The sequence below is a fragment of the Passer domesticus genome, chromosome 2, assembly GCF_036417665.1.
Source record: "Passer domesticus isolate bPasDom1 chromosome 2, bPasDom1.hap1, whole genome shotgun sequence".
NCBI classification, from domain to species: Eukaryota; Metazoa; Chordata; class Aves; order Passeriformes; family Passeridae; genus Passer; species Passer domesticus.
In genome coordinates, this window is record NC_087475.1 from 120641840 (window position 1) to 120655110 (window position 13271).

At 35.1% G+C, this 13271-nt stretch overlaps 1 long non-coding RNA gene across 1 annotated transcript in view; it reads right to left on the bottom strand.

Annotated features, from left to right (window-relative positions):
• Positions 1-1301: 1301 nt before the first annotated feature.
• Positions 1302-13271, bottom strand: part of LOC135294981 (uncharacterized) — a 166498-nt gene continuing 154528 nt past the window's right edge. Inside the window, exons 8-9 of the long non-coding RNA XR_010357020.1 lie at positions 3606-3973; positions 1302-2760 (exon numbers count right to left, since the gene is read on the bottom strand). This is a non-coding gene — a long non-coding RNA (uncharacterized LOC135294981). The remainder of the gene's footprint in view (positions 2761-3605; positions 3974-13271) is intronic.

The window sequence follows — 13271 nt, forward strand, 5'->3', positions numbered from 1 at the left end:
TGAAAAATAATATTTTGATGCCATGGAAATGTGGGTCAGAGTTCTTCCCTGCTTTGGAAAAGTTTCCAACCTAGTTCATTCAATAGAGAGGGGAAAAAAAATATATGGGCCACATGGGTGACAAGAAAATTCTTAAGTCTATGTGTTCTACTGGGAACAGATCCGGTCTTCAAAAAAGTGATGAACATGAACATCACAATCAAAGATTTTTAAATTCAAATTTACGTAAAGATCCCAAAATCCCAGTAACACTTTCCTAGTAGCAACCCCCAGGACTCTTTCCTGTAAGTGTTCTTCAATCATTTTCAGCCTAGGTGAGTAACACAAGTATGTCAAACTTAGCCCTAAAACCTTCCTGTGTTTTGAAAGGTTTTTATTTTGAGAAATTGATTCTCAGTATGGATGTAGAATAATGCAACTTTTGTCTGATACCAGTAGAATTTATTTCAAAGGAAAAACAGCTATGTAAGAGTTCCAGGAACATGTGACACTTCAGAAAAAAAGAAAAATTGCATAGTCAGACCTTCAAATTTTCTCTGAATAATAGACAAATGAAAATTTTCAAAGAAATTAAAACATAGGATGGAAAGTTTTCTAGATAATGCCTCATTTATTCCTCTGCACAATCTGTTTCCGTTCAGTGCAATATTTTCACCACAAATAGAAATAAGTACATCTAAGTTCACCTTCAGCTATTAAATTCGACTTTTACAGTCCCTGGCATCTCTCCATTCTGTTGAAATCACTGCACAAGTCTTAGGCTAAAGTGGCTAAAAAGTCTTTTAAAGTATTTCTTTTGGTTCTATTCCTTTCAACAACCTCAGTCAGACACAGAACAGAAATGGTGAAACTATATTTCATGTAGTAGAAATTAGGCAATGCATTAAGAACATCTCACTGAGTAGGTGATAATGGATTCCCATCATAGCTCTCAAAATTAGTCATCAAGTCACAATCTGAGGTCAAGTAAGAGCTTTTCAAAGAAAATGAGCATGAACTGACAATTAATACATTTAGACTGGAAATCTGAGAGTTGCTAATTATAAGAATGGCGAGAATTTCCCGAGGAATAACAATGAAGTCAACAATCTACTTATTGCTGAGGTAAAACCTGATTTTTGTAATCAGATTTGCTATAATAGCAAGTATTGATTTTCTGGATTTGGTGATCCAGTGGATCACTCTCATATTTTTTTTTTCTGCAAGATGATTTATTTGTTATGATTCTATGTATCTTCCTTCCCACAATATTCCAACAAGGGTAATGGGAAGGCTGCTGAATCCCACTTTAGAATACAGAGAAAAAGAAATTAAAAGGTCATTTTAAATCTTTTTTCAGTTGACATTTTTGAGTGCTGCATAAAGCTTTATATGAAAAAAGAACTCATGATTTTTCAAAACCATATAGCACTGCCCAATATCTTTTTATGAAAGATTAGATTTCCAAATTCTTATGCAGAATTAATTATAGCTCCTTATTATTTATAGAATATAATTTCTAAAATCAACATGAGCCTAATGTTGAACACCAAATGGTATTTTTGAAAAGTAGTCCAACTATGCTTCCAGTAACCAGTTGCGTGTCTTTTAATTAGTTCTCATGATCAATTTTAATTAAAATGAATAATTCAAATATTATTCATTACAATCTCAAACATTAATCTTCTCAAGAAAGGTAAAGAAACTTAAAAGGCTATAATTAAAACATAGTCTCCAAATTTGAGTTTATAAACTTGTGTGTAAGATAAAGTATCCACAATTTGGATTGCCCTCTTATGTAACCTTTTCCTGTGCAGAAATTCCTTCGACAAACCAAAGACCCAGCAGGGATGAGAAAAAACTAAGTGCTCAGAAATTAATCAGAGCATTTTCATAATCATAATACAAGACACAAAAAATTAAAAGGTTAGACAAAAAAAACTTTGAAAACTTGGTTTAAGCAAATATTTTATATAGTTGCAACCTTCAGGAGTCCTGGAGCTGCTGTGAAAAGATTCTTCAAATGAGATACCAATTAGCAAGAATTAGATTACTGTAATTTAGGAAATACTAATGGGGGGAAAAATCACCCAAAACCACTTTGCCCTGGAAGCTGATAGAAAGCAGATCACCTAGAACTAATATAGGTACAGTATGAAGTTATAGTCATAATGCATAATACTCTTGCATATTAGAAGACTATTGTATTTATTTCCTGAAAATAAAATATGGAGAGTGACAGAAGAATTTTCTTAGTTTTGGGGTTTTTTTTCAGTGAAGATGTCATATTTTGGGTTTAAAACATACTGTGGCTTTATTCAAGAATACAGTATACCTAAACCTACTAGAAAGAGTTCAACATATATTTTGCCCATAGCTTTTCTTCCATTTTCTGTTACAACGATTTCTGTCACTTGGGACATTCATATGGTACGCAAGAGGTGTGAGGGTAAACACAGATAAACTTAGAAAAATAAATGTATCAGATTGATCTTCAGCTTCTCTAAACTGGTGAACTTGTATTGACTCAGTGAGATGACTATCAGCTCTGCTCTATAGAAGCTGCTCACAGCAATCTTCCCAGATTCAGAGATGAAGATGATGTATTTCAGAGACTTAAGTAGCCATATTCCCTCTGACCCCAAATTCATTCACCTCATGGCAATCTCCAACCTGATGTAATAGCTACAGAAGTTTCTGCAAGCAGGAATGCACATTATTGGCATACTAGTTTTGCCTCAAGTTATGAAGTCAGTCCTTTTTTTGCTGGCCTTGCACAAGCTGAAAAGTGAAAAACTTATTTTACAAAAGGATAACAAAAGGCTTGAAGTATTTGCCTAAACAAAATAAAGAGCCGGAAGACATGAAGCTGCTATCCCTAAATATAAAGCAAGAAAATGAGCTATTTCACCCTAGCCATGTTATTAGCAACTCTGACATTGAAACAAATGCATGTGAACTGGCTGAGAATAAATCCAGGCTGAATATTGAAAAAAGGCTTCACACTTTCAGGGAAGGAAGACTCTAAAACTCCTTTCTATTAGAAAACAGTAAAAACAAAGGAAAAAAATTATCATCCTTAAATTTTGGCAAACATGATTAAAATATGACATGATAGATCTGCATCTGACAGCCCAAGACATCCTTGGCTTATATCCCGTATTCTAATAAAGAAAAAAAAATTAAAAATGACTCCTACTTTCCAACTGGAATCAATTCTACCTTGGGCAGAAAATTACAAATAACCCTTTTAAGTCTGAGTAATACTTGGTTCATTCTACTCCAGCTGTTTACCACATATGATGCCCTTATCTGCAAGTCAGGAAAAAATAGTATTGTTTCTTCTTATTACAATGTTAATGAAAACATTTGTTTCCACAAACCAGAGTTTTAAATCAACACAAACTCAGTCCAGAGCAGCAGTGCATGTGTGTGCATGCATGCAAGAGTCAGTAAAAACCCAGCAGAGGAAATTATCCAGCTGTTCTCTGCCAAATCCACAGTGCTGCTGGCACAACAAACTATGGGAACTGCTTCATCTTAACCTCAGCTACCTCAGTTTCCCTGGCTTGAGGCTGCTTAAAAGCTGCCTTTGCAACAAGTTGGTAGACCATTGTGGCACTTACCTTACACACAGTCACCCACAGAGAATCAATCAGGTTGGAAAAAACCTCTGAGATTACCAAGTCCAATCTTTGAGTGACCACCACCACCATGTGCAGTGTCCAGTCTTTCCTTAAACACTTCCAGCCCATTCCACTGTTTAGCAGCCATCTCAGTGAAGGAATTCCTCCTGATGCCCAACCTGAACCAGCACCTGCACAATTTAAGGCTATGTCCTCTCGTCCTGTCTCTGGCTGCCAGGGGGAATTGGCTCTCCCTCACCTGGCTACAAACAACCTCCTTTCAGGTGTCTGTGAGGTTTCAGTGGCTGGCTCTGCTGTTTTCTCACATCCTTTCCTCTGCTTTGTCTGTGTAACTCTCAGACCCCAGTCTGTAAAAGAGGGATGATAAAATTACTCTAAATCAGCTTTAAGGGGATTAGGAATTGCAATATCTAGACAGAGTGCGAGCCAAAGTAATTTATCATTTCAAGTTTATAAAAGTAAGAGTGTTACCACAGCAGCTATTTTTGTATGCTAGGGCAACATAATATTGTTAATAAGAAAAAATGAGTCAAATGTTTAGCAAATATTAATTAATTGAATAGCAAACAACAAGCATTCTTTTTTTGGCTGATAAATACACTTGTTTGCCCAAGAAAATGAAGATCTGTATGAGCACCAGTATTCCTTCAAGTTCAAAAAAAGATTGTTCAAATGCTCATTAAAAAAAAATTATGAGACATACTTATGCATAAATCTAATGAGTAATTAAATTTTGAAATTGTATTCAGAAGTATTTGCCAATTATTTGATCAAACCACAAATTAAATGTTTCACTGAAAATAGCATGAAGGCAACAAATTCAAAGACTACAACCTGACAAAACCTCCATAATTAAATTGCTCATGTAATCTGATTTCTAACCTCTTGACCATAGTACAGTTCAGCAGTGTGATATCATATTCCGACATCTACAGAACTTTTATCATATTTATGCAGAGAAATGAGTGATATTCAGTGAATAGTATTTTTATTCAGTTTATTTTCTTCTGTTTCTTTAATTTCTTCTCTTTTCTTTTTCTTCCTTTTTTTTTTATTTCTCTGTTAAGTATGGCGTGGCCTAATTCCTTATAAGCCCTATTTTGTTGAAGCCTGGTTTAAACAGCACTTTTTATCTCTATATAGAATATTTTATCACCTTAAAAGGCTTCTCTTACTATTTTCTAAAAATCTACAGCATGTCTTTGAAGTGAGGAAGCACTCTGTGAATATTTCACAGATGGGAAACTGAGTCATATATAAATATAACATTTAAGAAATCTAATTTGGGGTGTTAGCTTGATGACAAGATATATATTTTACATATCCGAGATGCTCCCATGTTTGAACAAAATCCTAAACTGTCAGCAATCCTAATCCAATTAGGATTCAGGATGAGTTTCTTTCTACTTAAGTGCATCTGAGCTAGAGAGTACTCTAGAGAAAGAAAACAGGCATCTAGAGGTCAGATATCTTACCCAAAAGTTAGAGTTGAGATCAGCATAATTTATGTCTGAAAAGCACCAGGTTCTTTCCATCGGCAAGAAAAGGAGTCAAAATATCAAAACTCACAAATAAACATCTCAAATTAAGTGGGTGGACCCAGACCAGAATTCCCATGTTCTTGACCCTTGACATTAAGCTTCTGAACACTTTTCTTTAATAGTGAAGCATATTTGATAGAGTGAGTTGTCCTCATAAATCTTTGATCGTAGACAACATCAGTGGCACTAGTCTTTAGGAGAAACTGGTAAATTTAAAAATATATATTAATGTCCCTCATCATTCAGAAATTGAAACTACTTTTTTCAGTGGAGAATGGAAGAAAAGTTAAATAGATCTCCAAAAGCATAAATTTGTCCGGTGAGATATCAAACCCTGTTTTCTTCATTCTGCAATTGATGGGACAGTCAGTTCAGAGAGAAAGCTTGCTCTTACATCTCCTAAAATCTCTGGAATGTCTTGTTCTCTTTTACTTTTTTTTTTTCTTATCAAAGACAAACTCATACAAACCTTGGCTGCTGAACCTTTCAGAAGATAGACAGAACACACTCGTCCCCCCTGAGACTGTGATTCATTTCTAGTGAAAACCTTGTGGGGATGGTGGGGAAGTAAAGGAAAATAAAAGCCTTTTCTGGTTATGAAGTAGAAAAGCAATGTTCCGTAAAAATCTCCGGCAACATCCACCTGCCACTGGGAATTTCACAAGCCAAGTAGATGATTGTGGCATTGGCTGCAACTGAAGCCCAGACCTCCCATATGGCAGTGCTAATTCAGCCACCAAATTACCAGTGGTGCAGGGAAAGGTCCTCTACCCCTCAGAAGCACTACCAGAGAAGACTCTTGTCTATTCACCCAAGGTATTCTGCTTGCAGGATTGGATGGCCTTTGATTTATATTTTGAGTTTGTGTTCCAAATGTACTCAAACACCAAAAAAAAAAAAAATAGTTTGAAGGTTACAGCACAGGGATACAAACAAATGGATAACACAGTATTGTTCCTCCAGAGTTTATGAACTTAAACAAGCAGGTCAAGCTTACAACAGTAGAACATTCAACATGAAGAGACTTTTTGACATAGCTACCTTCAATAATTTCCTAATATTGCTGTTTTGCCACTTGTATATACAAAGCAGCCCTTATCTTCTTTTGATTTTTAGACAACCATAAAGGCAGTGACTGCTAAGCACAACTCTCTCATTACAGACAAAATGAAAAATAAAGCTTCTTTTTCTGCAACATACCAGCAATCAGCTGAGACTATACTATATTACACCAGGTAAGACCACCTCAGAAGTGTGAGGTGAGAAGGGCTTGACAACTGCAGAGACATTAAAGGATTTTTGGGAAAGCTCTGAATGTTTCAGTCACGTACTCAGTCAGGACTGATCATGTTCCTCTATTCTTCTCACAGCTGATTTTAGGTTTTACAAACTCTCCTGTCACACAGTTTAGCAGCAACGCATTCTGCTTTCCACAGTGCTTTATGTGTCAATCTTCCTTGCATCTGCATTCTGATTTGATTTTCTCAAATAAGCTCCCTTCTTCCCCCAACCCTGTCTTTGTCACATCTTCACCACTCATTGCTCTTAAGGAGGCTCAGCTATCAAAGGAAAATGAGAAAAGAAGCAGGCGTCCTTTCTAAAACCAAGCTCTCTTCATTTTTCCTTCCCACTGTGTTTCCTCAGGGATACAGTAACATTTTGGGCCTTCTCTTGATGGAGAGACCTGGTGGCCTCTTATTCTCATGCTGGGATGGAGAGAGCTCAATCACTTGTCAGTGGCATAAATGTTTAATAGTCATGCAAGCAGAACTGTCCCATGGTGGCTTGCTAATTACCCACTCCAACAGGCTCTGGATTGGATGGCCTTAGATTATTCTCCTTTTTGGCTATGCTTTAAAAAAAAATTACTCATCATATTTTCAGAAAAATACAACAGTGTGTTTTCACAGCAAAGGCTCTACTAGCAACAGGGAGGACACTAAAAATAGAATAAAAGAGGCCAGTGATTTCTTTGATTCATTGGCACTGTTTTCAGCTCTGCTGTGTGTGACTGGAGTTTGTACAGAGAGCAGAAATCCACTGAAGATGAGTTCTTCCTCTTATACCAAGCTGTGTGCATTACTACACTGTTGAATGAGCAATTAGTGCAATTTGCAGAAAATTAGCAGATATTTTTAATGAGAAAAGTCATTTGTTTCTAGGATTGCCATTTTACAAGCCACAGATTTGGTGGTATAGAATTCCAAAATATAACTCAGCACTTCAATTAAACCACTCATGAAGCTCTGATGTGTGTCCCTAAAACACAGCATTTAAATAAGAATGACTGCATAATTCAATATCAGACAAGCTGAAACAGAAAATTATCCAAAAGTGTAGCAGATAGATTTTTTTTTTTTCCCAATCTCAGGATTTTGCTTTACCAAAGCTGACTAAACAGCTGGAATTTCAGAAATATCACTTAATCAAAAAGTGCATAGACAACCAGTGAAAAGAGATCGTTTTGACTGATTAGTTGTTCAAATCAGTGAAAATTAAAGCTACAGTGAAACATATCTAGAATATGAGAAAATTTAGTGAGAGTGCAAGAAGAGTAGAAGAACAGAAGGGAACTTAGACACTAAAATTACTGTCAATGTGTGTATGTAATAGGCAATGCAGAGGTCCAAAGCAGAAACTGCCAGTAGGGAAGAAACTGACAAACTTGCCTGCAGTCTTGAACCTCAAAAATTAAAACCAGCAACAACACAAAAAGAACAGGATGCTAATAAGTTCATATATACAATGATATTAACATGTGATATATGGTTTGAAAATTGACATTATAGAATCACAACTAATAGAGATTAGTATAAGATTGTTTTGCCTTAAAGAAATGGGCTTCATGCCTTCCTCTGAAATGCCTTCAGCTTCAAGTGGCCGCAAAAAACAAATTCAGTTCATATTCCTATAAATCCATTACAGATTACACAAAGAATGCTTGTCAACACTGAGAATAAACAGTTACTCTAATCATTAGAGTGAGTCATTAAACAAAGGCACTCCCAAAGCTAATATTCATCCTATTAACAGGTTTCACTGTTTTCACTAAAAAACTGCAGAAAGCTATTACTTTCAAGTTTATTCTTTTTCAAAATCCTGTAATGTCAATGCTGACATTTTCAATTTATCTTAAAGACAGAAAATTGAAACTGAGTTAATTTTTGTTTTCAACCTATTATCAGCCCAAAACAACATTTAGAGAAAAACCAGTTTATGCCCTCTCTTTCTTGTAGCAAGGCAGGATGCAGAAAGAAAAAGGAATTCTTGATGATCAATAAGTGAGCAAGTGAGAACAAAACACCTTTCTTCTCATCCTCTATATTCCAAAACCAGATGGAAATAGAAACCTGAGCTTACTCATTCAGGAGACTGAAATCAATGAAACAGTGGCACACCATAAAAGACTACAGTGAATATATGTAGGATGAATTCAAAACCAAGGAAGTCTTCCATCTTGGCAAAACTCTTCTGCTTTATTTTTTATATGACTGCTGGTTATGTTACACCATAAAGAATGCAAAGACTAAGCATTATTCTGAGAAGGATATAACATTTTTCATTTACAGCAAAAAATTTCAGTCCTTGTTTTAAATGTAGAACTTCTGTGGCAACTGAATTTGCTGTTGAATTTGCAACTAAATTTGGGTCATTTACTGCTGATGTACTGATAAGTTTAATCATGACTCACACAGACCAAAACACTGTTAGCAACTTCCACATAGACATAAAATCCACAGATGTGGAGTAGAAAACATACAAAAATCTGCATGCACACATACATACATATACTTTCTGTGAAAAGAAAAAAAAAAAGGAAAATTACAGAACCTTCGGGCTTCAGTAAAACTGATTTTTGCCCCATAGCTGGGGGATACTTGTGGTATTTTTTTCCTGTTTTTTTTAATCACTAAGTCTGTAGACTTCCAGTGACAGGAAATAGTTTATATTGAACCCTATTCTACATTATTATGTTAGCTGAGATCTGAACATGCCCATCAGATGAAACCTCCCATTGGTACAAACAGCTTGAGAGAAACTGCAGCTATGGTAGCCATGCCTGAAACTACTCACTGCCTCAAACCAGCGCAGGGTAAGTTGTCCAACAGCTCTGAGTTTTTGTTCTTAGTAAATTAATTTTTTATCCTACCAAAAAAAAAAGAAAAAAAATGTCACCAGCCCTCCAAATTTCTCCCCATTCATAGTTTGTTTGGGGTTTTTTTTCTTTTTTATTTTCCTCATGTAGGAGTCATTTCTGTGCTGTTCCCTCAGAAGTCAAGTACCTTAGGACAAGTAATTTATAAACCTTCTTAGTATTTTCAGAGTAATTTCCTATTTTTTTCCTCTATCTTGAACAATCTCTACAGAATAGCAAATTAATATGGGGTATAACTGCTGCACATGCAACCTAAATTTCTATGGGCAATTGCTAGTCTGAGTTATCTACAGGAAAAAATATACTTACACATCCAGGTAATTTCACCTTTTTCTCCAAAGGTCTGGATTTAGAGCATATGTTGATTATGTGGACCAGTTTATATAGTGGCAAATGCAAGCTTTTGATAAGCTAGGGTACTATTACAATCAAACACTGCCCACATTTTAAATTATCACTGTTTCTTATGCAAGGCATAATGTAGGATAATGCACGTAACTTTACAGCTCGTTTTGAGTTTCAAAACAAGTTACAATGCAATCACCTATTAACCTTTTCATCCCAAGGGTTTTTCTACAAAAAGTTAATATCCCTGACAGCTCCTTGTTTATTTTCAGATCCATGCACTGTTTGCCACTAGTGACCTTGCAAGCAGATTCACACCTTACAAAGTCCCTGACCTTGAAGTCATTAAAATCCAATCACACACTGGGCAGGCTTCCATATTCATTAGGACAGCAAGAAGATAGATTTGAACATGCCTTTGAAGTGACCAATACATTCATCAGCCAATTTCCATCTTCTTCAACAATTTCAGATTGCTCAGGGATATTACTAGATTAATTGATACAGAAAATCTCTTGCAACAAAACAGTAGCAGTGTTAAGCAGATGCAATATGTTTCTAATTAAAAAGGCTACGATCAAACATAAGTCATAAATTATAGGTTGTCCTATGAATACCCATATGAAGTTCCTATAACATTTCTTTTTACTTATACTTTTGATATAGGGGTCAGAGCATTTAGTCAAAACACATGATAATGAAACTGGCATCTAAAAATAAGAAGCCATGTCTACAGCTAAATGAAACCTCACATAGGATATATTTTGTTTTAAATTAAATCCATCACTGGAACGTACTAATTAACCCTATTAAGTTCTTAGGGATTTATTTCATAAGTCACTTTGGAAGGTAAAACTTCAAATGATAAAGGTAAGATTTATAATAACTATTAAAAAAAAACAACTGAAAAAAAAAAGCTGAAACAGAGACCAAGAGGAAACATTTTCTCCATCCTATTTTGACATACACTTGCCTTCATCTACACAGACTGTTCTCATAGAAAAGTGAAATTTACATGAGTATGCGTTGCAGAAAAACAAAGGTTTTTTTCACATTGATATATGTAGGCATGATTTCCTCCAAATTTAAAGTGAGAAAGATTGAAAAGGGGTGGGATAAAGGAAGATGTTTCAAATACATAAACAGCAAACCTCAAATGAATCACTACCTTTCAAACAGGTTGCTCAAAACTCTGTGTTTGCTCTTCTCACAAATCACATTTACAGCAATACTGTTCAAAAGACTTCTACATTTACCTGGAAAAGGCCAGATTTATATCAAAACATTTTCAAGGGGACTGAGCTTCAATACTTTGGTCAAAGGTCTCTTTGCACAGAAGGCTGCTGAGGGCATGTTGCTAGCTCCTCTTGAATTTTTAAGCTTGTTGCTTTTTTGTGCATGGGGATCCCATCCATGTGAGTTTTCATCAAAGCACAGACAAGAGGCTTTAAAAACCCAAATTTCTTACTCCTTGTCTTAAAGTCACAAATAGAATGCTATTAATTGGCAATTTCATGGTGGCAGCCATTTCAGTTTGTTTTTTACTGGGATCTGTCTGAGGTACATCAGTGACAACGAATCAAACCAAGGACCTGTTGGAGAGAACTTTTAATTCAGAAGGCTTTTGCCTGATTAACAGCCTTTAAGTAACATTTCAAAACAAATCATCCCTTTTTACAGATTCCCTTCAGCTGTCTGATGGCATAAGCCAAAGGTGACACATGTCCTGAAGGGGACTGACCCACTAAAGTACTGTATTTTGGTGATCACAGTCCAGCATATAACTTCCACCAATACAAGGTTGTTTAAAAAAAAACAAAAAACAAAAAAAAAAACCAAACAAAAAACAAAAACAAAAAAAAAAAAAACAAACAAACAAAAAAAAAAAAAAAAAAAAAAAACAAAAAACTACAAAGACTAAACACAAATCCATGTAGAGACAAGAGACAAACAAGTTTAAGGACCAAAGATAATTCTAAAACTGGCTTCTTAAGGAGAGAGAAGAGGAAAGAAGAATGAAAGAAAAATCAATATTGCTTGAAAATACACTCCCCTAGATGGGAAAAGGGCTGTTGTCTTGAGAATATAGTATATAACAGGCAACTGGTTATTTCCCCATGTTTGTTCAGGACCATGTGATGAATGTCCCAAAAGAGCATCTGTAACTATAAAACTAGTATAATAGACTTTCCATAGTATTGCACAGTAAACAACTGGATAGAGCACAATAGTGTCAGTATCCTTTGTGTAATGGTCAGGTATTTTTCATTTATACTGTCCTTTCATAACCTGCATTGTGCTCACATTGAGCCAAAGCTCAAAGGCTTTGGCACCCAGTTACACCATAAATTGAAATAATGAGAATGGTTTTATATAGTTCTACAAAACCTGTCTAGGGTGTTGTGTGTGTAATGTGAACAATTTTGCAGCCAAGATTCTTTCTGTGGAGAAAACTAAGACCTTGAGCCTTGCTTCTGGAGAAAGCAGGGATGTTTATGACAATAAATGCACTGTTTTGAAAGCAACTAATTTTAACAGGCCCATTAGTCTTTATTGAATTAATCTAAATAATTTTCCTTCAAGAAAATTAGGTTCAGGAGCATAAAGTCAATTATCTGGCATTACCTTTGTACACAAGAGAGACATTTCAAGTCATTACATCATACATGCTAGAAATTCAGCAAATTAAATACAGCCCTGAAATTTCAGGAACACAGTAGCTGAGAAGGTGTTTAAAGCAGTATATAATAATTTATTAATAATGATAAGATTTTAAAGCAATAAAACTGTTTGAGCAAAAATCATACATACAATAGCCTCCTGAATAACTGTTTTTAGGTATAAAATGGAAAAATTCAGCACTCCCTTTTTCATTGTTTACAAATGAAATTTCTCTCTTTAGAATTTTATTTTGCAAATGTACTTAACAGTAGTTATTATTTGAATGATGAAAGCCAAATAAAACTTAAAAGAAAAAAATAAAACCAAAAAAAGAAGCTGTATAGAGAAACATACATTAAAATTTAGCAACTGCACTTTCTTATATCTGACACTTTGTGTTTATACATCCTGCATTGTTTTCTATTAAAAACAGCACCCTAATTCTATTTTAAAACACAGTTAAATTCACAAAGGAGTGGAGGATCACTAAGATTTTGATTGTTGAGGGGCTGGAATCTATACAGCCTGTTGCATTGAAATTACTCTGTGACCTCCTCTGCACATTTGAAAAACTAAAATTTGGTTATTCATGGGGTAAAGTTTTAGAACCCATCTTACAGCCATGCAGTTTGGATATATAAGAGGTGAATGTCAGGCCACTGAAAAAACAAAATAAGTAAGGATGCATGAAAATAGCCACATGGAGCAGGTGCAAGGGTTGTGGTGCACTAAGCCAGCACATTCATTTGAGTGGTGACAACACTGATCAGTCTCTGGACCATATTCTCCATATTTAGTCTGAATTTATTATCTTTCAATATTACCTCTAATATTTAAATTAATGCCCCTAAATATTTTAATGAATTTTCTGTTTTCCACTTCAATTATGTAGTTACTTGACTAGGTGATTTAAAACAAATAGTTTTCTATGCCACTGTTAGT